This window comes from Manacus vitellinus, unplaced genomic scaffold, assembly GCF_001715985.3.
Source record: "Manacus vitellinus isolate BGI_N305 unplaced genomic scaffold, ASM171598v3 scaffold_0_pilon, whole genome shotgun sequence".
Classification (NCBI taxonomy): domain Eukaryota; kingdom Metazoa; phylum Chordata; class Aves; order Passeriformes; family Pipridae; genus Manacus; species Manacus vitellinus.
This window is the reverse complement of record NW_021938789.1, coordinates 32,211,434-32,235,214: the sequence shown is the minus strand read 5'-3', so window position 1 is coordinate 32,235,214 and position 23,781 is coordinate 32,211,434.

Genomic DNA, 23,781 nt, shown 5'->3' with positions numbered 1-23,781 from the left:
GCCGGGATAGAGTTAATTTTCTTCTTAGTAGCTGGTAGAGTGCTTTTTTTTCTTTTTTGGATTCAGTTTGAGAATAACATTGATAACACCCATTGATTGTTGCTAAGTAGTGCTTACCCTGAGTCAAGGACTTTTCAATGCCTCTTGCTCTGCCAACGAGCAGGTGCACAAGAAGCTGGGAGGGAGCACGACCCAGACAGCTGACCTGAACTAGCCAAGGGGATATTCCATACCATAGAATGTCGTTCAGTACATGAACTGCGGGGAGTCGGCCTGAAGGGAATGATCACTGCTTGAGGACAGGCTGGGTATCAGTCAGTAGGTGATGAGTAATATTATTGTTTATCACTTGTTCTTCTGGGTCTATTTATCTTTTTTTTCTTCTTCATTATAATTTTCATCATCAACATTATATTTTACTTTCATTGTAGTTATATGAAATTGTTCTTATCTCTTCCCAGGAGGTTTTTTATTCTGGTTCTCCTCCCCATCCCACTGGGGTGGGATAGGTAGGGGAGTGAGTGAGAGGTTGCATGGTACTTAGTTCCTGTCTGGCGTTAAACCATGACAAATGTGTAGGATTATGAAGCAGAAAGGGGCTTCATACATGTTACACTACAGGAGTGTGACACAAGGATCAACTGTGTAAATCCGATGTAGAGTGACTGAGATATGACAATTTTGTTGGAATCTAGAGGAAAATTAGTTAGCACAACCATTACTCTGTATTTAACTTGGTTTAGCTGAGATCAGAATACAGCACACTGCTACCTGAGTCTGTTGTCTCTCAGTTCACTCCTGTTGTGTTTTGCTTTAAACTCATTCCTATTGTGTTTCTGACACAAGTTCCAATGCATGCCACTTCTGTAGCATTATGTTACAGTATGTTTTGGTATAAATGCTTAGTTTCTAACTGCTGCTTCCTTTTGATCATCTGTACTCAAGTACATTTGTGTTTGTTTAAAAAGTGCAACATAACAGCTCACTGTTACTCCACCAAGCAGATTTGCTCACTGCAATCCTGTACGGTGTCCCTGCTACAGGTTCAGAGCAACCATATGCAGTTAGTTTTTATATAACTCCGACATTTCCCATCACGTCAACATCTGCATTTCCTCTTTGTCAAAAACAGGCACTTTAGTAGAAAGTTTATTCAAAATGTCAGCTGAAACAATCAAAAATCTGTGACCGAGGGAATATTGTGCAGGAAATATTGTGAGACGGTTATATGTGTCAGCAGTTCTGAGAACTAACTGACACTGGGAGAGGATTTAATGCTTTAGTAAAACAGGGCAGAAGTAAACACTTATTGAAAACTTTCCACAATTTAGAGCATTTCTTCAAGAGACATAATTGTATTAATAAATATGACATTCAGTTTCATTTTTCTGAAAGATGTTTCAACTGTGTACAGCATTTCCCTCCACTGTCTCACTAATGATATTTACTTTTGCTATGTTCAGGACTGACAGAAAGTGTCATTTTCTTCCCTACAGGATTTTTGTTGATTTCAGTGAAATGTGCTTAAGTAGCTTTGCATGGTGAGAAAAGATGGAAAAAAAGATTTCTGTCCTCAAAAAATATATTCTGAAAGGATATAATGGAAAATTGTGAAACACGTCTTCAGTATTAGAAGGGCAAGTGAACAGTTTGAGGGTTTTGTTTGTTTTTCTTGAACATACTTGAGGAGAAGTCTTGGTTGTGTCAAACATCATGGATGACTTCTGCATATGTAGGAAAATTGGTGTTCTTCTCTATTTGTTGTTAAATATTTTTTCACAGAAGCATAGAATCACTTAAGTTGAAAAGACCTTTGATCCAACCATTTTCATGACAGCCTTTACCACGATACTAGTATTCAATAATCTCCTGAAGATTTTCTGCATTGACTGTAAAACACTTACTATGACATTTTATTATATCTTCATGTAGTCAGATTTGTAGTCTTGTATATTTGGTTTGGTAGTTGGCCTTTTCTTTCCCTGCCCCCTGCCCATATATCTCTGATTCCAGTATATGGAACACACTATGGCCATGTTTTTCTGTCACGTCTGAAGGAACCTCAGTGATTCCTTCTGCATATTCTAGTTTTTCCTAAGAGTTGACTATATCATTCTCTGTAGTTTTGAGCATCCGATTAGAGCATGTCAAATATGCAGCTTTGCTACCCTAAGGTACTGGTATTTGAATTCTTAGGCTCCCCGTCTCTAAATCATTTATGTAAAACAGAAGAATGCTTTTCTTTCCTATAGTTATAACCAACATCAGATTCTCTATGCAAAAGCTAAAGTGACACCAAAAAGCAACTCTTACACTGAAAAATTTTCCCATATCCTTAACATTGCCATGTCTATGGCCTGGGCATCAGATAGTACTTCCAATCTTATCTGAAAACACTCTCTAAAATTTTCTGTTAATACTTAAGGAATCAAAAGAAGAGTTGAACAGTGAAAATGCACTGCGAATGCTTTAAATTCAGAAAGCACGGCAAGTTCTGTGGTTTTCTGCTTCCAGACTGTATTTTCTGGAACAGTTTCTATTCAAAGGATATCATACATAGTCTCTAAGGACTTGGCTTATGACTGAGCTTTCAGGAAGGAAATCTCAGAAAATAAGAGCCATAAGAGCAACAGTTCCAAGTCAGACAAATCATTATCTAGCCTGTATCCTTTGGCTAATAGCAGATGTCTAGGGAATGTGAGGATCAAAACAAGCACATAATGATACTGCATTAAATTACTCTCCCAGTACCTAGTGATTTGTAGCTCAACTATTATTGAACCAAAGGTAGTTTCTTTCTCTTTTAGAAACTGTCTGTCCAGTTGTTTTTTGAATCACTCTAGTCTTCCAGCCCAGTAGTATCCTTTGGTTGAGGCTGCAAATATAAATATCGAGTGTTAGGCTAGCCTAAGCTTAGGCTCAAGCGTATGTACAATCATATGACAAACTGTAAATTTCTTGAAACTTGTGCCTTCTTGTGTAGTAGCATATCCATCTGCCAGTGAGACGTTAGTTTTTTCTGTTTTACTCTAATGTACTTAATGATTACACTCTGCCTTGGAATAGTATCTTAGGTCTTGCAGAATCACAGAATATGCTCAGTTGGAGAGGACCCACAAGGATCATCAAGTCCAACTCTTAGCCCTGCACAGGACCATCCCCAAGAGTTACACCATGTGCCCGAGAGTATTGTGCCTGCACCTCCTCTTCTTCCCCTCGTGAGGAAGTTGTAGACTGAGGTCTCCCCTCAGTCTCCTCCTCTCCAGGCTGAATAGACCAAGTGACCTCAACCACTCCTCATACGGCTTCCCCTCAAGGCCCTTCACCATCTTTGTTGCCCTCCTTTGGACGCTCTCTAGTGGCTTAATATCTCTTATATTGCAGTGTCCCAAACTGCACACAATATTCAAGGTGAGGCAACACCAGTACAGAGCAGAGCAGGACAATCCCCTCCCTGGATTAGCTGGTGATGCTGTGCCTGATGCCCCCCCAGGACACGGTTGGCCCTCTTGGCTGCCAGGGCACTGCTGACTCATATTCAACTTACCATAAACCAGGACCCCTGGGTCCCTTTCCGTGGCACTGCTTTCCAGCATCTCATTCCTCAGTCTGTACATACATTTGGGGTTGCTCCATCCCAGTCCAGAATCCAACCCTTTCCCTTTTTGCACTTCTTATGGTTGGTGATTGCCCAGTCCTCTAATTTGCTGAGGTCTCTCTGCAGGGCCTCCCTGCCTTCCAGGGAGTTGACCAGTTTTGAATTGTTTCATACTTAACTGGCATAAACATTTTGGAACACAACTACACAAATATTTTTGGTAAGAAGTTTTTAGAGGGGGTAAAAAGTATTTTTTCTGAGCTGATGTATTAGCATATCAACCTTGAAACAGGTTCTTCTCAAACAGCTTGTGAGGCCCTTGATTAACGGTGAAGAGAGAAGGTGGGGATGAATTACTGAAAACAGTTCTGGTGATTTTTTAAATTATTTTTTTATTTTTGAAGGTGAACAAATCAATAGAGTCCCACTGCTGTGAAAGAAAAGCAGATGCTGAGTATCTAATAGATGCTGTAAGATTGTTTTTATTTAACCACATGGTTGCAATATTTTTGGCTGAATATTTGTCTTACTACACTATATGCTTCAAACAAGGCATATTTGAAATGCTTATTTCGTTTTCAGTCATGCCCCTCTCTGTTCTTTGCAGCACAAGTGCAGATGAGAAAGACCTGACAATTCCTTAGTCTTCCCTTTTGATTCTAAAATAGATTATACAAATAAGACTAAAAGACTTAGAGTACATGAAGAATTTTCATCCTTCTTTGGTTAATATACACAAACTACTATATATGAACTACTCATTTTCCTGATACAGTTTAAGATATCTTAGAGGATTTCTTGGTGTGTTCTAGGGTTCTTTCAGTAATTATACATTTACAGGGAAAGTGGAATCTTCTATCTCTAGGAAAGGAACTATCCAATAGTAAACAAACAGTAGTTCTTGTCTTTGTGGAATAGCATCGCTGAAGTGTAAAAGGGTAGGAAAAGATTAATCGGGTCCTGAAAACCAGGGGAAAAGGTCGATATCAGGTTACATCGGGTAGATAGAGAGTGATTATGATCAATTTATTATTACAGAAAAGGACCATATTTTTATTAGGAACAGCAAAAGAAACATAAATATTGAGCAAGGAGAATGCTTTGATTCACAATGTCAACAAGAAGCTACAGTTATGAGTCAAAAGTAAATTAAGAAGTCGACCTGCTAAGCCCCAAAAAGATATAAACAAACATTAAATCTAGGCTTCTGGAATGCTTGTGAAAGTGATTGATTTGTAAATTAGAGAAAAAAGAGAAAGTGTCATTCATTTGTGTTATGTCTGATTCTAAGGCGCTCTTGAAATTATGGTTCAAAAGAATGGAGAAAATTTTTGTGAAATATCCATGTTTCATTTTGCAAAGTAACATGCATTAGGTAACATAAGGCTAATTGAAAGTACTTGAAGAATTAGTACTATTTTACTTTGGGCATAAGGCAGAGACCTTGGTCCATCATACTGTTACACACAACACAAATGAATACATTTGGTGCAGGTAGCTCAGTGCGCAGCTGCAGTGAGAGCTGCAGGTGAGGTCTGGGTGGTAAGAGCTGAACTGCCAACCCTTTGCATAACAAAGGGCACCTGGACCTGTGGCCCAACCAGGGGACTGGACGCTGAGACACATCAGGAGGTGATGTCCCCCAGACTTTCCCGTGATTAGACTGTGAGGGTATAAAAGTCCAGGGTTTGCTTTGGTTGGGGTCCTTCCTCCAACAGCTCCAGCTCGAGCTGTTATGTTATTGTTAAGTTATTGCATCAAGATTAAACTGCTTGAAGGATCTGATTATCTGAGCTTCTGCTATGGGAAACCTGGATTCAAGCTGGTTAGGAAACCTTGTCTACTGTGTGAGCATGGGGCGTGTGTAGCTGTGAAGGGACTCCAGTCCCAGCTCGGGTGGTGCAAGAGTGGCTGCCAGAGTGGGTCCTGGATGACCGGACAAGAAAGTTACTTAATACAGCACTACAGGGAAATATCAGTCAGGGCTCTGAAAGTCATATTAGTGCATTTTTAAACTTACATTTATAAAGCATTTCAAGAGCTTAGTTTCAGGAGCAGGTGTTTATGACTTCCATTGATATAACCATAATCATTGGCTTTAAACTCTTGTTAAGGTGTTTAAGATATTCACAGATGATAAAAACTCTCCATATGGACTGCCTTACTATCTTTTAGCTGATGTAATGGCATAATTCTTGCTGCAGAACTGTGGCATCTGTAAATCTCATGTTATGTTACAGAAGATGCTTTGATATGACATTTCAAAATCAGTGGCAACATTGTCAGATTGTGCTTGATAGGCACAGTATACTCAGGGTTCCAGTATTTCTACTTTTTGATGTAAGAAGGAAATGTGAGCTGGTTTCAAAGGGGCTTCCCGGCAAGAAAGATCACTGAATCAATAATATTTTCTGAAGGGTTTGCATCAACTTACACTTCTATAGACCTTGTTCTACTTTGCTGGTATGTAAAAACTGCTGTAAAATTTTGTAACAGAAATCACACCTGGAATGTCTAACTTAGTAAATAGGAGTTCAAAGTTAATTCTATTCATTTTTTTTATATCAGCTTTAGAATTGTGCTGCCTTGCAGTAACATTTATTAATTTTGTGTGTTGAGAGATTCTATTTCAGTAGTATGTGAGGAAAATTGAATAATCTTGTTACAATTTTTGTTCTTAGATTTCAGATCTGCAGGTTGCTTTCTCACTTATCGAATTCAGCAAGGCTAATGCTGCCTTACAGTTGCATCTATCAACATTGCTAGTCGTAACAGATTCTGCAATCAGAACTTGGTTGATGATTCTATTTATGAGATGACAGGTAGAATAGAATCTCTGCATTGCCCTGTATTTATAGCTAGTTTATTGTCAATAAGGAAGGCAGATACATCTCCAAATCTCATGGAATACAGGTGTTGTATATAAAATATTTATAGAACGACATCTTATTTGAAAATTGCTCAAAACTATCTCAAACACTTCTGATTAAATGTTTAACTATAAAGGTATAAACTTTGGTATAGTGGAAATGTTGTGCAGGTATAGAACTTCAATGGTTTTCCACAGGAGTGTTTTCTGAAATCCATTGTGGACTCTGGTCGCATTAATAGAAAGAAACAAAGTTGATGACTCCAATCATGTTGGATATTTTGGTTGATTTGGTAGAGTTTTTCGCGGGTCAGAAGTCTGGTTCTGTAATGTATTTTTCAGAGTTATGTTGAAATTCAAACATTTTAAAATAATTTATTTTCTCTTTATTCTATATCTATGTAAATGTTATAATACATCAGCTATATTATATTCTTGTGTACTTCTCTTGCCTTCAGGTTTGATTTTACTTTTTTTCCTATTTATTAGATAGCAAAAAGTAGACACTAAATGCAGTGTAAGCAAAGGTCTCCAAGAAGCAGTTTATATGTTATGTTAAGCTGTGACCCTGATTTTATCACCCAAGACATTGCATTTGCAGATATGAAAGCATAGGATCATCTGCAGGTTTTCAAACGTAACTTTAATTTTGGGATTCAGAGTGGGGTGTTTAGTAATGCAAATTGTTTCATGTTTTGACCTTAGGTGGTATATTCTTCTACACCAAAGTAGAAGTGCTCAGATCCAGTATGTATTCCTTATGCGTGGCCTGGCGGTTAATATGATTTATAGCAGAGAACTGTATGACATAACATGGCTTGCTCTAAAAAAATATAATATTGCATGGTTCAGACTTGTATTTTGGAAAAAAGCGTTCACAAATACCAATTTAAACATGTAAGTAGTTGGTACAAGTCAAGCGAATATCTGATCTGGTTTATGCCTTGCACTGAACATAACAGAAAGGGGAATTTATATTATTATTTCTAAAGTTTAAGAGATACAAGAAGATGCAGATATAAGACAGCCGAGAAAGTCTTATCTGAAATCAGTAACAAGATTTGTTAAGCCAAAAAGATTGATATAGACTTCGTAAAAATCATGAAAAAGCAGATTATTCCACTTTGCACACTTAATCGATTTGATTGATTTCAGTTAAGAATTGTTCCACACCTCGAGTGAGAATGAATAGATTCTGTACTTTAAGAAGTGAATATCAATTTCCTAGGAAAAAAAGTGTTTGGGCAATGACTTTGTATGGAGGTTAGCCAATACCAGTAGAAACAAAGATATAAAAGGTTACATATTTGGAAAGTGTGATGAGACTAACTACTGTTAGAGGTGTCCTTCTGGAATACACTATTTCCTAATTAGAATATGTTCCTGTATAATTATCTAGAAAAATTGAGTAATATTGTTTATGTGATATCACTTTATCATTAGAGTGTTACTATTTATGAGAGATATAAGTTGTATATTTGTAAGCACTGTGCACTTTTGTTGCATTATTTATTCTTCTGCAGTTCTGCACTCATGGATATGATCACCTATTTAATCTTTTTGCGTTATTTATTAGATTATGTAAAAAGATAAACAATTTTTTTCCAAATCTTTATATTTTACTACTCTATTGATATATGTCATCTGATACATTAATAATATTGGCAATTTAGAATCAGAAAATTTTTGATAAATCAGGGTTTTTTACTCAAAAATATAAAAATACTGAAATTAAATTTTTACTCTAGATCTTGGCCATTTTCCTCTTTGGAAAACAAACCTTTTTATTTTTTCAGCATAAAATCATTTTGTGTTAATAATAATTATTATCAATAATTTAAAAAATAATTTCAGCTTCCTGAAACCCTCAGAGCAATATTTTTACATGGAATAGTGAATCATTAGTATTTTTACTTTGTTTTGTTTTCCTAATCACAGTGGACGAAATACATAAACTATCAGTCTTCCTTTTTTTTCTATTGAATGGAAAATCAGTTTCTTAATCACCGAAAGGTCTAGTTGAAGTCCTGTACAATTTTGAAACCTTGCTACCTCTGAGGTTCCAAATTACTAAAGCTAGTATACCAACCAACTATAGGAAAATTAGATTTAATAATTATACTATTTGTTTCCTGAATGTTCTCTACTGAATAATAAAAGTTAAACTGGCACTTGTCAGTACAGTTTTTAGTCTTGAAATTACTTGGTAACTTCAGTATAACAGAGTATTCAACTGTGGTTATTTATCAATAAGCTTCTATACTGAAGGTAGTGTCTTTCAGACTCTTTTATGTGTATCTATTTTAAAAATTTTCATTTGCAAAGACCACTACTTTTGTTTTGCTATAACAATGCTGTATATTTTTTCTATATAAGTGCTTTGTTGTTTCATATAATTATTGTGTAAAATACTTATGTATTTGCCACCCTTTCCACTGGTAGTATAGATGTTCTGCAGGGTAGTTTTTCATAGTGAAATGGTACAGGGAAGCACGGAAGACTGCTCTTGCCTTCCATGCCATGGTAGCTATTTGTCCTGGGATGCCATATGAAGATTGTTAAACAGCACAGTATCATCAGTAGGATGAGACCTACAGTAGAGAGCCCTAGTTAAAGAAATTAGTCTTCAGGAAATTATAGAGCTTAAGTCTAAAGCAACACAAGAAAATGAAAGGACAACATGAAAGATTTCTCCATTGTTTATTGATTTTTACTTAAATGGATCTGTGATGTTTCTGCCATTATCAAGTTTGTTTATTTAAAGTACTTCTCAAGGTATTTGTTTAACTGTTGAACATAACAGTTTGGGAATAAAACTTGTCCCTGTAGAAGAATGTGGACTTTAGCCAGACTGTTTAAAATTTAGACCACATAAACAAGAGGAAATTAAACATTGAAATGTTTCAGGTGGTGGAACTTGATTGTCATGTTGATAAATTGTTGGAACAGTCTTGCCTCTGTTTTGATCCACAGGCTTGCAGATGGTTCTCAGGTGCCATTTGAGAGTGTGCATTGAGAGGGTCTGATTCCAAAAAGCAGTTTGGAAATAGTCACCTCCTCTTGAAGCATCAGAGAGTTTGCAGAGAAAGCCATTCAGTTCCAAGACAGCTTCAGTGCCTGAGGATGCTCCTGCACACATTATTAGTGTAGAATTAGCTTTGCAAGCTGTTGCACGTGTATAGGGGGAAAGAAAGGAGGGCAATGTATTTAAAGTTGGGTTTTTTCAAAGAGTATGTTGCAGGGAATTTTCTTTACAAAAACTCATGTGAATTACGGTTAGTGCAGGAGATCTTCAGATTCATTTTGTTTTTATCAGAAAATGCATTTTTTTCTGTCATACATGTCTAGTGGAAATCAGCTCTACTGGGCATACATCCTTTAAGGACAAGTTGTAATGACTGCACTTTGTTCTGAATTACAATCTGATTACATTGTGGCACAAATGGGAGGAAATATGATAAAATGGGAGATGTGTCACTCTAGGCTTAGACAGAAGATGGGAGCTTCACAGCAAACTCCCTCTCTTGACAAGTATATGAAAAGCTTACTTCTAGTTCTGTGTGACTGGGTGCAGGTATAGAATGTCAAGCCTGAGGAAAGTCAATGGTGGAGGATAACGAATTTGTAGGTGGTACTTTTTCAGAACCAGCTAAATTTATGGTAGATTTTAGAGGAAACGAATATTTCTCCTGTTTTCTCTCAAAGACATAAATCCTTCTATATTGAGGTGAGCTGGAAAAAATTTCAAAGGGAAGCTGTTATAGATATTGTATGGTGCCATCAGCCTGTGAAGTATCGTGGTTAAACTAGATTTTCGATACTTTGTCTCTATTTATGTCTACTGTGTCAAACATCTCTCACAAACCTCTATTTGTCCCATAATGTTACTTTTCTAGATCCTCTCAGCTTCTTTAAATGTTTTTATCGTACCCTCAATTATTTCTCTTGTTCCTTAAGTACTGTCATGGTCATTGTCAGTGTTTGCTGCAGCTAGCTTCAAATTATGCAGTCTAATTAGCTGTGCATTTTATGATTGGCTAACTAAAAGGTCAACAGAATAGAAAAATATTGAACTTGAATCACATGCCTTGGGGAAAACACAAACCCAAGCCCCTTCTACTCCATTATGAAATATGTTGCAACAGCTTGTGTCTTCCTGCTGCCTCCTCTCAAAATTGATTGAAATGAACCAAATATCAGAATTTATGGGATGAGGGGGCAGGAAATGGATGAGCGGACAGAAGTAATTCCATGAACAGTCTAAGGTAGATTGAGCCTGAAAGCTAAGGATGTTTTTTTTTCAGTAGGAAATAAATTGGTAAATACACAGTTGTCACTTTTATGTTGCCAGAACAGTACACTGAGTAAAGTCGATATCCCTGAAGTGGGTCTTTTCACTGGCCTCAAGTTATAAATGTTTTTTAAACTTATGGGTCCTTTCCTCTTGTCTCTTCTTACTTTCCTCCTTTTTCCTCCCTATAAAATCAACTTTAACTTTTAGGGGGATTAACTTAGCAATTTGCAACAACTATCTACCTTTTAACTTAAAATATATACTTTCCTAAAAACCCCAAACAAACAAAACCACAAACAAACAAAAACCACCAAACAAACCAAAATAAGCTTTCACTAAGATTTCAAAATTGTAAATAGGGCATGTTGGGCTGTATTTTATTTTTCATTCTATTTACAATAGACTCAGCAGGGACATAAGTTTGCCAAGAAAATGATTAGGGTTCTGATCTCCTGTTTCCCCTGGCCATGGGCCTATTTTAAACCATGTCGGTTCCCTTTTGCTACATGTGATCTAGATTTACATGGCACTTCTACTCTTTTTCCACTTCCAGAAGTGGAAAGTTTCCTGCAGCTCCGTCTTCTGCCAGTTTGGACCTTCTATTGGCAAAGCAGTAACATTAGAGTGGACCTAATACATGTAGAATGGATCAATATCTGCAACAAATGGAGTTTTTTACTACCTAGCTGTTGGTTCTTTGATTTCATAGTCTAGTGATAAGTCTGATCATAATAGAGTTTCTTCCTGGTCTACATAATTTTATCTTGAAAGAACTAGATATTCTATTCTATGTTCTGATATCCTCATTAAGACATTTATTGTAAATCACTGAGACAGACTCCTATTTTATTCCTCTTGTAACAAGGCAATGCTCCAAACAATTCTTAGGGCATGCCTATGTACCTAAATCATACAAGAAAACATTTATAGATAACTAATAAGTTATAATCAGACTAAATTAAATAGAATTTTACAACATTTTAAGGGATTTTTAAATGGTCACATGCTTTATTTTAAGATTTCATATTTTAACCTTTTCAAACTGCTTTCAAGCAGGCAGGTTTCCCTGCTCTCTACTGCCAAAAGATAATACTCTAAATAATGATTCAGGTTTTGAACAACTTTGACCACAATTCGATTGGAAGATTAGCAGCTGTAAAGTTAATCCACACTGTCTTTTCTTGAGCTGATAAAGTTTGGCCTTCAGACTGGATCTCCTCTTGGCACCTCCACTGGGATGTACCTGCTGTTGCTTGTCAAGGCCTGATCCAAGTAGTAGAGGGGAAAAAAATGAGCCCATCCTTTTTCTTCCTGGAGGAAACACAGCATTTGATGAAATTAATAGACAGAAACACAGAATATAGTTATTCACTACACATTAGTTTTCAATAGTCAAAGGTTTGTTGCTCCATGTACAAAACACAGACTTCTCAAATTTATCTGATCTAATATATATATTTTATTACTTATTTTTTTTAGTTCTTGGGTCTACAATCACCTGTATATATCTTCCACCTAAGTAGTTATTTTGGATATATTTTAATAACTAGGATTAAATAGTTCATTATTTATTCACTATAACTAGGATTGAATAATTGAAAGAAAAGATACTAAATATTCCTGAAATGTCTAAAGAAAAAAAAAAACCTTAAAAATATTATCCTGCCCTTTCATAACATTGAATAATCCCTCAAAAAGGTTGGCTGTAATTGCATTTTTATCATCTGCTTACATTTTATTGCTTTTTTTAATACATCATGATTCACAATAACATCTATTCATCACTTCAATTAAATATTTCTAAGGTCTATTAGAATAATAGATTAATTCATGCTCATTTTCTGCTGTATTTTCAAAGTAGAGCATTTTTGTGTAGAACTTTAAAACTTGATTTCAGGTTTTGCCCAGTTACATGTCGGCTCTGTTTTCAGATGCCTTCTCTTTGCTCTTCACCATCATAAGCTCCTAGTTCTGTTTAATCAGATTTATTGTTGTTATTCTGTGTCTTGAGCATTAATATAAATTATGGAGAAGACTCATGCACGAGGAAGATCCTAGAAACACCACCACAGTGCCCAGATCTCTGGTAAAAATTTGACACGATGTATCAGGAGTTTGGTTACAGCTGCCTGGATGCTATTTGTGTTTCCTGGTATTTGAGGTAGACCTGAAACTGCTCAAGTCTCCTCAAGGCATCATGGTACTGCAGTCATAACTTCAACAGGTTTCGAAATACTTTCTACATAAAGTTTAGAAAACCAGCATAGATCTACTTTGGCAAGATAGTGCACAAATTTCAGCAATATTCATGATCAAAAATTATTTTGTTCCAAGTACTAAAATGATGCTGAAAAAAAATACTTGCATTCAATTATATATTAAAAGAACTCTCAGCCTTAACGTCTTGCATGTAGAAGTTTAAAAGTAGGAAGTAATACTGGACTAAAGGCAGTGAGGACGTTCATTCGAGTTCACGGACAGGCTAATCTTTAACACAAATAGAGCTTTCAAAACTCAGAAGTGACATGATCTGAGTTCAAATTTGCTTTTTGTGTTTACTTCTCTGATTTTGTAGAACAGGGTCATGATTTTTAGTCCTTGGGACTGACAATTTCAAGCCAGCTGCACATTAACAAGTGTTTCACCTTTATATGGAAATGTATCTGTGAAGCCCAATCACAGCTTCTCTACAGCAGTTGTACACTGCTTGAACTGAAGCCTGGGTAAAGGCCTGAACACACTTATTTAAAATTTTTGTCACTGATTGGTATGTTACCTTTTCTATAAAATAAAAAAATTGATTCCAGCACTTAGAGAGGATGTCTAATTAAAGCCTTTCTGCGGTAAGCATTGTGAGCAACTCCAATGCTGCTTTTGATACAAATAAAATGGGGACAAGTATTCAAGAATTGTTGAAGGCTGGTGAATGAAAGGCAAAGCTTAGAGACAAGGTTAGAATTGACTACTCTGTGTGACTCACTTTAGCTGCTGGAAAAATTGTGAAAAAATAGCAAGGTGGAGTTAAAAACTCTACCCATTAAAATGTATTCGAGAACAAAATTAAAGCTTAAGCCACTATTTTGTTCAAAGGAGAACTGCTATGCAAACCTGATTGTTCTCTGTTTTAATGAGAGATAATAAAGTTAGTAGACATCACATATTTTGATTATTAAATTTAAATTTTAAGACATTTCAGAAATCCAGTTTTAAGAAAAACTGGATTTTCTGTCCTGGCTTCTGAGCAGTTTTGAATTTTTTGAGTTTTGGAGCTTACATGTTTGTGTATTTGCATATGCATAGGTGCACTTACAAAAATGTAAGTGTATAGAAGTGCATTAAAAATATCAGAACACTTTTGTTCTGCAGTCATGAAAGAGATTGATTGCAAAAACCATTTGCTAAGAATTACTGGCTCCAGGATCCTTCCACCAGTCATTAATCCAGCAAATCAGTTTTACTCCCAACCAGCAAGACTGATAGGGTGATATTTTTCTACTTGCCAGTCTCTACCTTACAAAGCAAAGCTTAGGTCCTGTTTCTTTAAAATTGCTTTACGTTAGCAGAACACCACAGCACCCAGAAACTGGAGAGAAATTCTACTCACTAGTCCAGATCATCACCTCTGACCCAGGCTACTGAGGATGAAGGACCAACCAATAGTTTAATGGGTGCAAATTTCTCTGCAGGGTAAAGTGAATCTGAAGGAGGTATGGCCTTGTTGACTATGCCTGATAAACTCTTATTTTTGGATATAACAATTTGTATTGCTATTGGCTCTTACTGCATAGTAATCCCTATGTTAAACATGAAAAAATGCTTAGCTTCTAGCTCTTTAAATTCTTCAAGTCCCTCCCAAGGCAACAGAGTGCATGTTAAAGTTCAGCGACGCTGATAAGGTAGTAAGAGTCATATTGAATAACACAGAGGATGATCTCCTCTGTGGGGAAAGTTGCTGAAGTTATTGTAGCACTGCTTAGTCTGTAATATCTACAACACTAAAAAAACTGAGATATTCACTGTGGCCTCAGAAGAATTAGAAGTCATGTAACCTGTAAACTCTTTTATTTATGTATCCCCATAGCAATAGCAACACTTACTTACTGTAAAAACTAAACTTGCATCACAGAACTGAACACCAAGCCTGCCTTTTCCTTGACAAATCCAGGTTCTGTCAGCTTCCTGAAGCCTCAATATGATTGAATTACATCCATAGTAATTTTCTTGCTCTAATGTGATGAGATAAACTGATTGGTTTAAATTATTTTTTTTAAGTTTAAAGAGGATACTTAATTTTAAATTACTGCTGCTACTACTGTATTCAGTTTTATTCTGAATTAATATTTTCATAGGACACAATAACCTTTAGGAATTTTTGAGGGAAACCGGGTGACACGTCTTTTAATAAGTCATTCAACTAAACATGTCAAAACCCCATGATTTATTCAATATATAATGAAGGGCAGAAAAATATCTATGTAGTCTCATCTTTGGCACAGCTAATTCAGAAGGTTTTGTCCCAATATAATATTAATTTGCTGACATGACTTTCATGTTATTGCATGTTATATTTCTGTGAATTTGAGGTTTGCCTTCTAAATCAGTAATAAAATTATTCCTCTTTTCATGCCTTTTGTTTAACTAATTTTGTAGTATTTAGTAGCAGTGAGGATCCTTGTAGATATTTAAAATATACAGACCCACAGAAAAAAAGCTACAGTCACAGATCAGTACAAGATAGACATTTATCCTGATATATGCAGTTCTCTGAGTCTTTCTCTTTTCTTTCTGAAATAAGAGCCCAAGAAATAGTAATCCCTGTATTAATTTTTCTAGTACTAAAAAATGAGTATTGATCTCTCTCTTCTCATCCTTAAAAGGCAGTGACTTCTCCTTTCTTCTATTTTCTTTCTAATGCTTTAAAACAGCGGCCGATTCAGTGAGAGGCGCAAGTTTCACTACTGTTTCTGGGAAGTCTAAAAGAAAGAAAAAGGATAAAGAAGAAAAAAAAAAGCAGTAGCAGAATATGATTGTTTCAGAAATTAATACTGAGCTGGTTTTATATCTGCAGCAGTAGGTCTGTGCTGGAAGTGTAACCAGAAATAACAATGACAACTGCAACTTCTTGTAATTGCTTGTAATTGCTGAAGTGATCCGTACTGTGTATCTGTTAGCTGCTTCTGGAAATCAGGGACCAAACCTGAGTAAATATAAGAACTTTAAATGTAAATCCAGATGTGTGCATTGTTAAAAGAGGAACAGTTTTGGAAAGAAAATAGGTTAGCTTAGGTCTGATTTATCTGATTATTCTTTACTTGCTATTCTAGCCCCAGGCCAGTAATATAGTACAAATCACAGAGAAATTGGAGAGCCATAGTCTAGTAACGACAGGAGGTCACAGGTCAGTGTTCACAATGAGCTTACACTTATTCCAACAGGTGTAGCTGCACAGGTTGATTTTAATCCATCTTTGTGTTTCTTTCAGTTTTAGGTCTCATTTTGTTTCGGCATTTTTAGTAATGTTTTAGTAGCGTTTAGCAAGGTTTTAAGAAACTTTACTTAGGCCCAGAGCTTCCTTTCTGGTAGGAGGTTCCTTTTCTGGTTGAACTCTAATTATCTTGTCCTGGGTAATTGTGTACACACCGGTAATATGTTTGCCTGCTTTTTTATTCTTTTTTTATTTTACTTTTTTAATTCCAGAGTGTAACCGCAATATGAGCTCCTGTTAGCCTTTCATCTTAATCTTCCCCAAATGCAAGACTGTTCCTTCTCCAGATGTAGGACTGGTGCTTTCCTCTTATTTGTTTATTCATGGAAGGTAATGTCCACTTTTCTTACCAATTTCTTTTCATTTCTACACCTTCACCTTTGCAGAGAGTGATGATGATTATGTTTTTCTAATAGTTTTATGACTGATTTCCAGTTTTTAATGAAAAAAAGTTTAAAACCCACTGAGACCACCCAAAGGTTCTACTGGAGATACAGGTACTTTTTGATTGTCATCTTTCTATCGACATTCACTGCCTACAGATACAAAGTTTTCAGCTGATTATCCTATTTTCTTTTTCTTTTAGAGCTTTAACTTTTGTGGAAGTTTACTTCCTCTAGTCTCTTCAACTTATTTTGTTTTGAACTCTTGAGAATCAGGCTGTTTGATGAGCCCTTCATTGGTTAATTATTGCTGTTCCTAGAAAAAACGTTTCTCTGACATCCCCTCTTCATTGTTTCCTAAGTTTGGAAAAAGACACTTAAAGGAACATTTCTCAAGAATGTACCTTAGATACATGCTATAGACTCATGCAGCCAAGGACACTTCTCTACAGGCTGAGCTACCCAGTTCATTGAAAAGGGTGTTTTTACAGATGTACCACAGTTTAAATTGATTTCCAGAATGAAGGTAAAAAATTAATTCAAAAGTTAGAATAGAAAATAATAATTTTTCTTTTCCTACTATTACCTTCATAGGCAGCTGATGTTCTGAAACTTTTCTTGAACAAATGACACTAGTTTTCATCCTTCTGAAAAAGGATCTACTGATCATCTAAAAACTTTTTTCTCAGTAAAAGATTCATAAGTTCTGAAGTTAAAAAGAGGTCATAAAGAGATTCAAAATGGAGCAGATAAAAGAGAGCTTTCTAAAAAGAAGTGAAATGTGGTCTCCTCCAGTATGACCTTGCTTCTTACTTTTCTGAATGTAGGGTGGGTTTTTCTTTATATAAATGTAGAAGTAATGTTTAAAAGTAATTTTTAAATTCCAGTTTTACCAAAATCCTTAGTTTGGATCAAATTCTGATCTTTCTTTTTAATAATTTAACAACAATTCCATTTAAATTAGTAATCCATATTTGGGAAAGCCATTTGCTTTGTCAGAAAATATACAATATGTATATTACTGAGAAAAAAATGACTTTACAAGGTATCATAGTTGGTCTTTGAATAATTTAAGCAGTGGATAAGATACTAGCTATGTTTGCTTTCATTAAATGTTGCTTTGCTTTGTATCCTTTCTTTATGTTTTCAGCAGGACCAAGTTGTAGTTATACATTCATCTAGATAGATGTTTCCTCTGGGAACCATGCAACTAGGCTAAGAATCTTAGTCTTAAGTAGCATTATATCTCACAGGCAGTACCTTGATTAAGATGAACTTTAATTAAGATAAATGGTGGCTGCTTATTCATCTGTTCACCATGGTGAGACTTGTATCTTCAGATTAATGTTGGAAATAATGAAAATTTTTCATTTTCTTAGTGAAAGCACAAATTAGGTTTTTGCAGGATTGTTGCTCACCTGTCTTGATAAATGTACACCTGTTAGAAAGCAATAGTAAGTAATTCCATTATACAGATTTTTCTCTATAACAAAGTTGTATTATCTTCCCAGTTATCCTAGGAGGATGCATGTCAGCAGTATCTATTCTGGGAATAATACTACTTAATCAAGGTTAGGCTTAATTCCTACTGATGCAAATAGTCTTAATTTCATAGAACAGTTGAGGAGTGAAATTTTTTGATTTATTTGGGAAGATGGTCCATTCAGAAATCAAGATAAATTGTTCAGTTGAGAAAACTTCAGAATGTATACATTATTTAGGTTTGGCATTTCATCTTTGTTAACAGTATTGAGCACATCAGCTTGAATTAGCAATCCATAAAGGTATTCTTTTGTGTATACATCCATAGGTAGGTTTGGATCTTGTGCAATGAGAAACACTGAAAAATAGCCAGTTCCTTAATATCAGCTTTAAACTGAGTAGCCTGTTCTCCTTCTGGGACTGATTTAATGTAGCTCGGTGTTATCGGTTTTTGAACTCAAGCATTCTCAAGATTCCACTCAAAAAAATAAAGAAAAAGAGGATCTATCTGACCCAAATCTGCCATGGCAAAATTACACATGTATTAAATTTTTATCCAAAATGTGAGTTTTTTGAGCTTCCACAGTCATTGAGGAAATCCTGTCTTTTTCCTGGTCTCTGGGTTGTTTGCCTGGGTTCCATCTTTTCAATTGCCCAGTGCCTCGGACTTTTTCAAGCAAGTGAGTTATGGGAAACACAGTACAGTTTCCGAGCAGAAAAATTAATATGAAGGTGCCAGTTAACTAACTTCTTTACACTTCCATGGGAATGTTGTTTGGGTTACTTGTGTATTTTGGCTGATGCCATAAATTTGTTCTTATCGATATAGTGATGAGAATTTATATTGAAATACAGCCATATCAATTAACACCCTTTCTCCTACTACTGTCATCTTTACAAAGGAGGTTCGTTTCTAATCCTGTGACCAACTATCTTACATTTCAAATGTATGATTAGACAAACTACCTAATGTGTGTAATAAAAATTGTATACAGGCTCTTCAGAATATCACAGTCTTCAAGGTTACTTTTTAATAAAACAGTGAAAATGTAAGTAGTCTGTAAAACAGAGATCCAATCTAATCTTGTGCTTGATTTAATATAAAAATATCTTTGTTCAAAAGTAGACTATGACATCTCTTAACATGTATGTATATGCTTCCCTAGTCAGAAAAACAAAGCAGACTATCAAACATGAAAAATAAAGCTCTTCAGAAAGGCATATTTTCTATTACTGTTAAGTATCCAACTGGCTTTTTCACTGTGTCAACATCGTTTGAATTGTTCACTGAAACACAGGCATTTTTTGCAAATCTAAAGGCTTGTTACTATAGTCATAGCACTAAAGTTTAATATTACTCTTTTCTTGGCATGAGTAGTCATACAAACAACTTATTGGGAGTAAACAAACAATATGGTTGCACACTTTGCTTCGGATTTTATTTAGAAATAGCACAGTTCTCTCATATTTTGTTAATGAAAGGACAACAAGCTTTGGTTTTGCACTTTGTCATAAAGCATCCTTTCAAAGGATATTTTTTTACCATAATCTTGAAGCAATTGACCAATTGTCAATGATGATACCTAACTCTTGTAAAATACTCTCAATACAGTTTTTGAAGTGGTCTAGAAAATAAACAGTCAAACAGTATTTTGTTATAGAGTAATGAAGTATTTTCAGTTCACTTGACTATGAAAGCATGCTATACACTTGTGGTTTAAATAAAAAGCTGAACAGAGGCTAGAATTTTATGAGAATATATATTTTGTGTAATTCTACAACTGGATATTTTCTTATTTGCCTTTCACTATATACAATTTACTACTAATTACTAGTTTGCTAAAAGCACTTTTTGTATCCAAAGACAACAGTAAGGGAAAGAAATCATATAACTTGAAAAATAAGAAACATTGTCTTGAAGTATTAGTAGAGAAGTAGAAATCATTTGTGAAAGTTTTAGATAGCACAAGAAAAAAGTCTTGCTGTTTATATTTGACCACTTTTTCTTGTGAAATACAAGCAACACTTTCCCAGACTACATTTTTTATTTGGAATATTTGTTACATATTTACACTACATGATTCAGCTGCAAAATGAGATTGCACTGCAGGAGGCTCAGAAAACCAAATAACTTTCAAGTCTGTATAAATACTTATTGGCCTAAGGTTGTGGTAAACGACAAAGACCATAGCTTTAGAATTTTATAGGTCTTGACATACAGTGTAAGGCATGTATGGGTAATATGCAGTGTCCAGTTAGTTTTTATATGGTTACTATTTATACAAAATTCATCAGAAATGCAATGTAATAAAGGCAGAACCTTTCGGGCAGCTGTAGGGCTGCATCAGACAGATTCAAATTAATCTCAGAGGCAAGATATCCTGTACTTTAAAAAAATATTTGAAAACCTCTTTTTACTTCTTGATCTCTGGTAAATATCTGCGTCATCTTCATCTTTCTTGCAAGGCCTTCGTAATCTTTGGTACAGAGTAGCATTTGATATTTGATTGTAGCCTTAAGCACAAGTTTCACTATTTCAGTGAGGTAAAGCTTAATCTCTTCATCTTAAAGAATCTGTTTCTAGAAGAGATTTGGTTTAGGAAGAAAGTTCAGAACAGCTGCATTTTCTAGTTCTATCAGGGGCTCAAAAAACCTCACAGAAATAAAATGGCTTCCCACCTCATTTCTCTGATCCCTGGTATCAAGGCTGCGTTATTCAATTCACAGTCATAGAATATTCTGAGTTGAAAGGGACCCACAAGAATCGAGTCCAACTCTGAAGTGAACGGCCTATATGAGGACTGAAGCCGTGACCTTGACGTCGTTAACACCATGCTCTAACCAACTGAGTTAATATGGGAGTTTTCTTAAATATTCTCTGGGGTTTTTTCTTACCCAGAAAAGTTGTCCCAAGGTACCTGAAAAAATTACATTTATATGGGATTTCTGCATATCTGCTAGCCTTAGTAAACTTTATGGTACAAACCAGGATATGGCTTATATGGAAATGCTATATATTATTTCCATGTCTAGCAAAGCCATGTCTCATAAGATAGGTAACTTTGAGAAAGCGTCTTTCAACTTGGGAACATATAATGAAAAATCACTTTAAAAGCTTCAAGTATGCTCATGAGATAATGAAAATGTATTGTTCTTACTAAGCAGAACAAAGGATTATACACATAGTACTGAGAAGAAAACCCCACCTGATTTATTGGCTCTGTTTTACAAAAACAAAAGAAGTACAGTATAATACCATTAAAAGTTTTAAGGTTTGAAGCAACATTTGCACAATTCCTTTTTTGCAGAACCAGAGCTGGGGGTTAGTTATATTTGTTTTATTGTTTTAAACTCACATTTTATTAGTGCTTACCTCACATTCTTGGTAGTGGGAGTACACGATGTGCATAGGAATGGCTGAAACATTATCAGTTGAAAAAAAAAAGATTAGAAAAAGTGTCATATTAAAGATCATGACACACTCTTTTACAAGAAGGCTGAGCAAGGTTTTCTAATTCTACTTGCTTGTCCATGTAGTAAAGTACAAAATTTAAAAACCAAGAGATCACAAAGAGATGTAAGCAAGAAGTATCAGGAGGGTTCTCCTGAAAGAAAGCAGTTTTGATAAAAGGGTGAAATTTTAAAAATAGTTTTGACTACTTTGGGACTGTTGACTAAAAAGACCAAAACAAAATTAAAATCAAGGAGATTTTTTTTCTCAAATTCTACCACATTTGAAGGCTTTGGGGGAAAAAAAAGTGAGAGAGACTAGCAAAATATTGTAAATGTCATCAAAGGCAAAGTATTTTAGGAAAAATTTCCAGTACTTTTAGTCATCCTGATTGAGTTTTTTTAACCGCCAAATTTTTTTGTATCTTTTACTCCTCTGGCATAAATCTCATCTGCTGCTGTTTCATGATGTCTAGCAATCCAGTTGTTCTGAGTTCCAAGTGATGATTACTTAATGTGTCTGTTCACCTAGATATTTGCAAGCTGCTTGTGCATAAGCTTTTTACCCCCTTCTCCACTGCATACCAGTTTACAGATCATCATTTCAGTGACACACAGTATCTGAACATTCAGAGTTTGCTGAAGATTTTAAATGAAGTACCCCGCAATTTGGGTAACAGATGTACAGAGGTCTAGAAAAAGCCATGGCCCCAGGGAGCCTTCTTTGGGATTCAGATCAATTAATTGCCTTTCATGATTATAGTCTTTTGCTAGGAATACCTCCTCCTGTTTTCTCTCTGAAAAGGGAAACTCAGTAGCAGACTTTTCTGGTTCACAATCATGTAAAAAATTTCCAGTACTCCATGTCCTTGGCATTTTAAACTCCTCTGTATGTTTACATTGTCCACTCTTCCTTTTATGTTGGATTGCCCTTGCCTGCTTCTTTTCCCCTCCTGTATAAAATTATCTTTGTTTGTTTGGGCCAATCCTTTAATCCCACCTGTATCAGGCTAGAGCAGATAAGAATTTACAGAATTTATCTTTGTTTCCAAAGTAGTTGGTACATCTGAGGGACCACGCTACCCTGTATTTAAGTTCTGGCATATAAATTTATGAAGTACTTTAAGATATTATCATATCTGACAGATTTTAAAGCAATTTAGTCATAATACAATTCATATACCTCTTTTGTTGTTGTTGTTCTGGGTTTTTTTGTTTGTTTGGTTTGATCTTAATTTGTCTTTTCTGTGTAAAGTGCCTGTGTGAATGCTAGCATTTTATTCTACTCTTCTGCTTCTTGTTTTTTGGTGCTCATGTTGGTCAGAACGGCATGTTACCATGATAACTTTTTACAAGATGGTTATGATACTTGCAATATTCCAACATCAGTTGGTAGAGCATTACTTACACAATAAAAAAAAAAAAGTACAAAAAGCTTTACGTTATACAAAAAGGTTAACATGGACTCTCAAATTCTTTTTGGTTAAGGTGTAGAGTAAAACATCAGAAAAAAAAAACCCTATTGCTGTTGCTTTTCACTTCCACAATGCAAATGACTTATGAGAGCAAATTCCATGACAAGTCATTTGTATCTTCATCAGTGTCTCTGCACATTCAAGCACTGGAAGTTATGTCTGGCTAATATTTTTGTCAGCTCTCATGAGCTCTGAGCGGTAATCATTAAACCAAGGGCTACTTTCATTGACTTTCACAGTGTAGCAATATTAATGAGGTTCAGGTTTTGGTATAAACAGCCATTTGATTTACAAAGGCTGAGACCACAACAGACAAAATGAGAACTGTCTGTCTGTCTTTCTGATTGGTGATGTGATTGTGTTGTTATTGTGGCAGAACCTTGTGCATTCACATTGCAAATAATAGTTTTGTACTATTTCTAGCCTTGTTCTAAATGTATTCTTGGAATAATTTTCGCTGTTCCAAATTTATCTGATTGTCTCAGTAATTCTGATAGAACAACAGCTGACATCTGTGGGTGCTTTGCCTTTTGCAAACAATCAGCTAAAAGCAACTCAAAAAAAGCATCTGTCACAGTTACAGCACAGATTAGTAAAAGAGTTGTGGATCACAGTTTTGCTTAAATGAGTGAGAAAAGGATGGGAAGAAATAAGTAAAGAAAGTATACTTTTGAGGATGGGGAGCAGAATAATGTGCTATTTAAACCTGATAACACCATTACTGTTTTATGTGTTTATTTGAGGG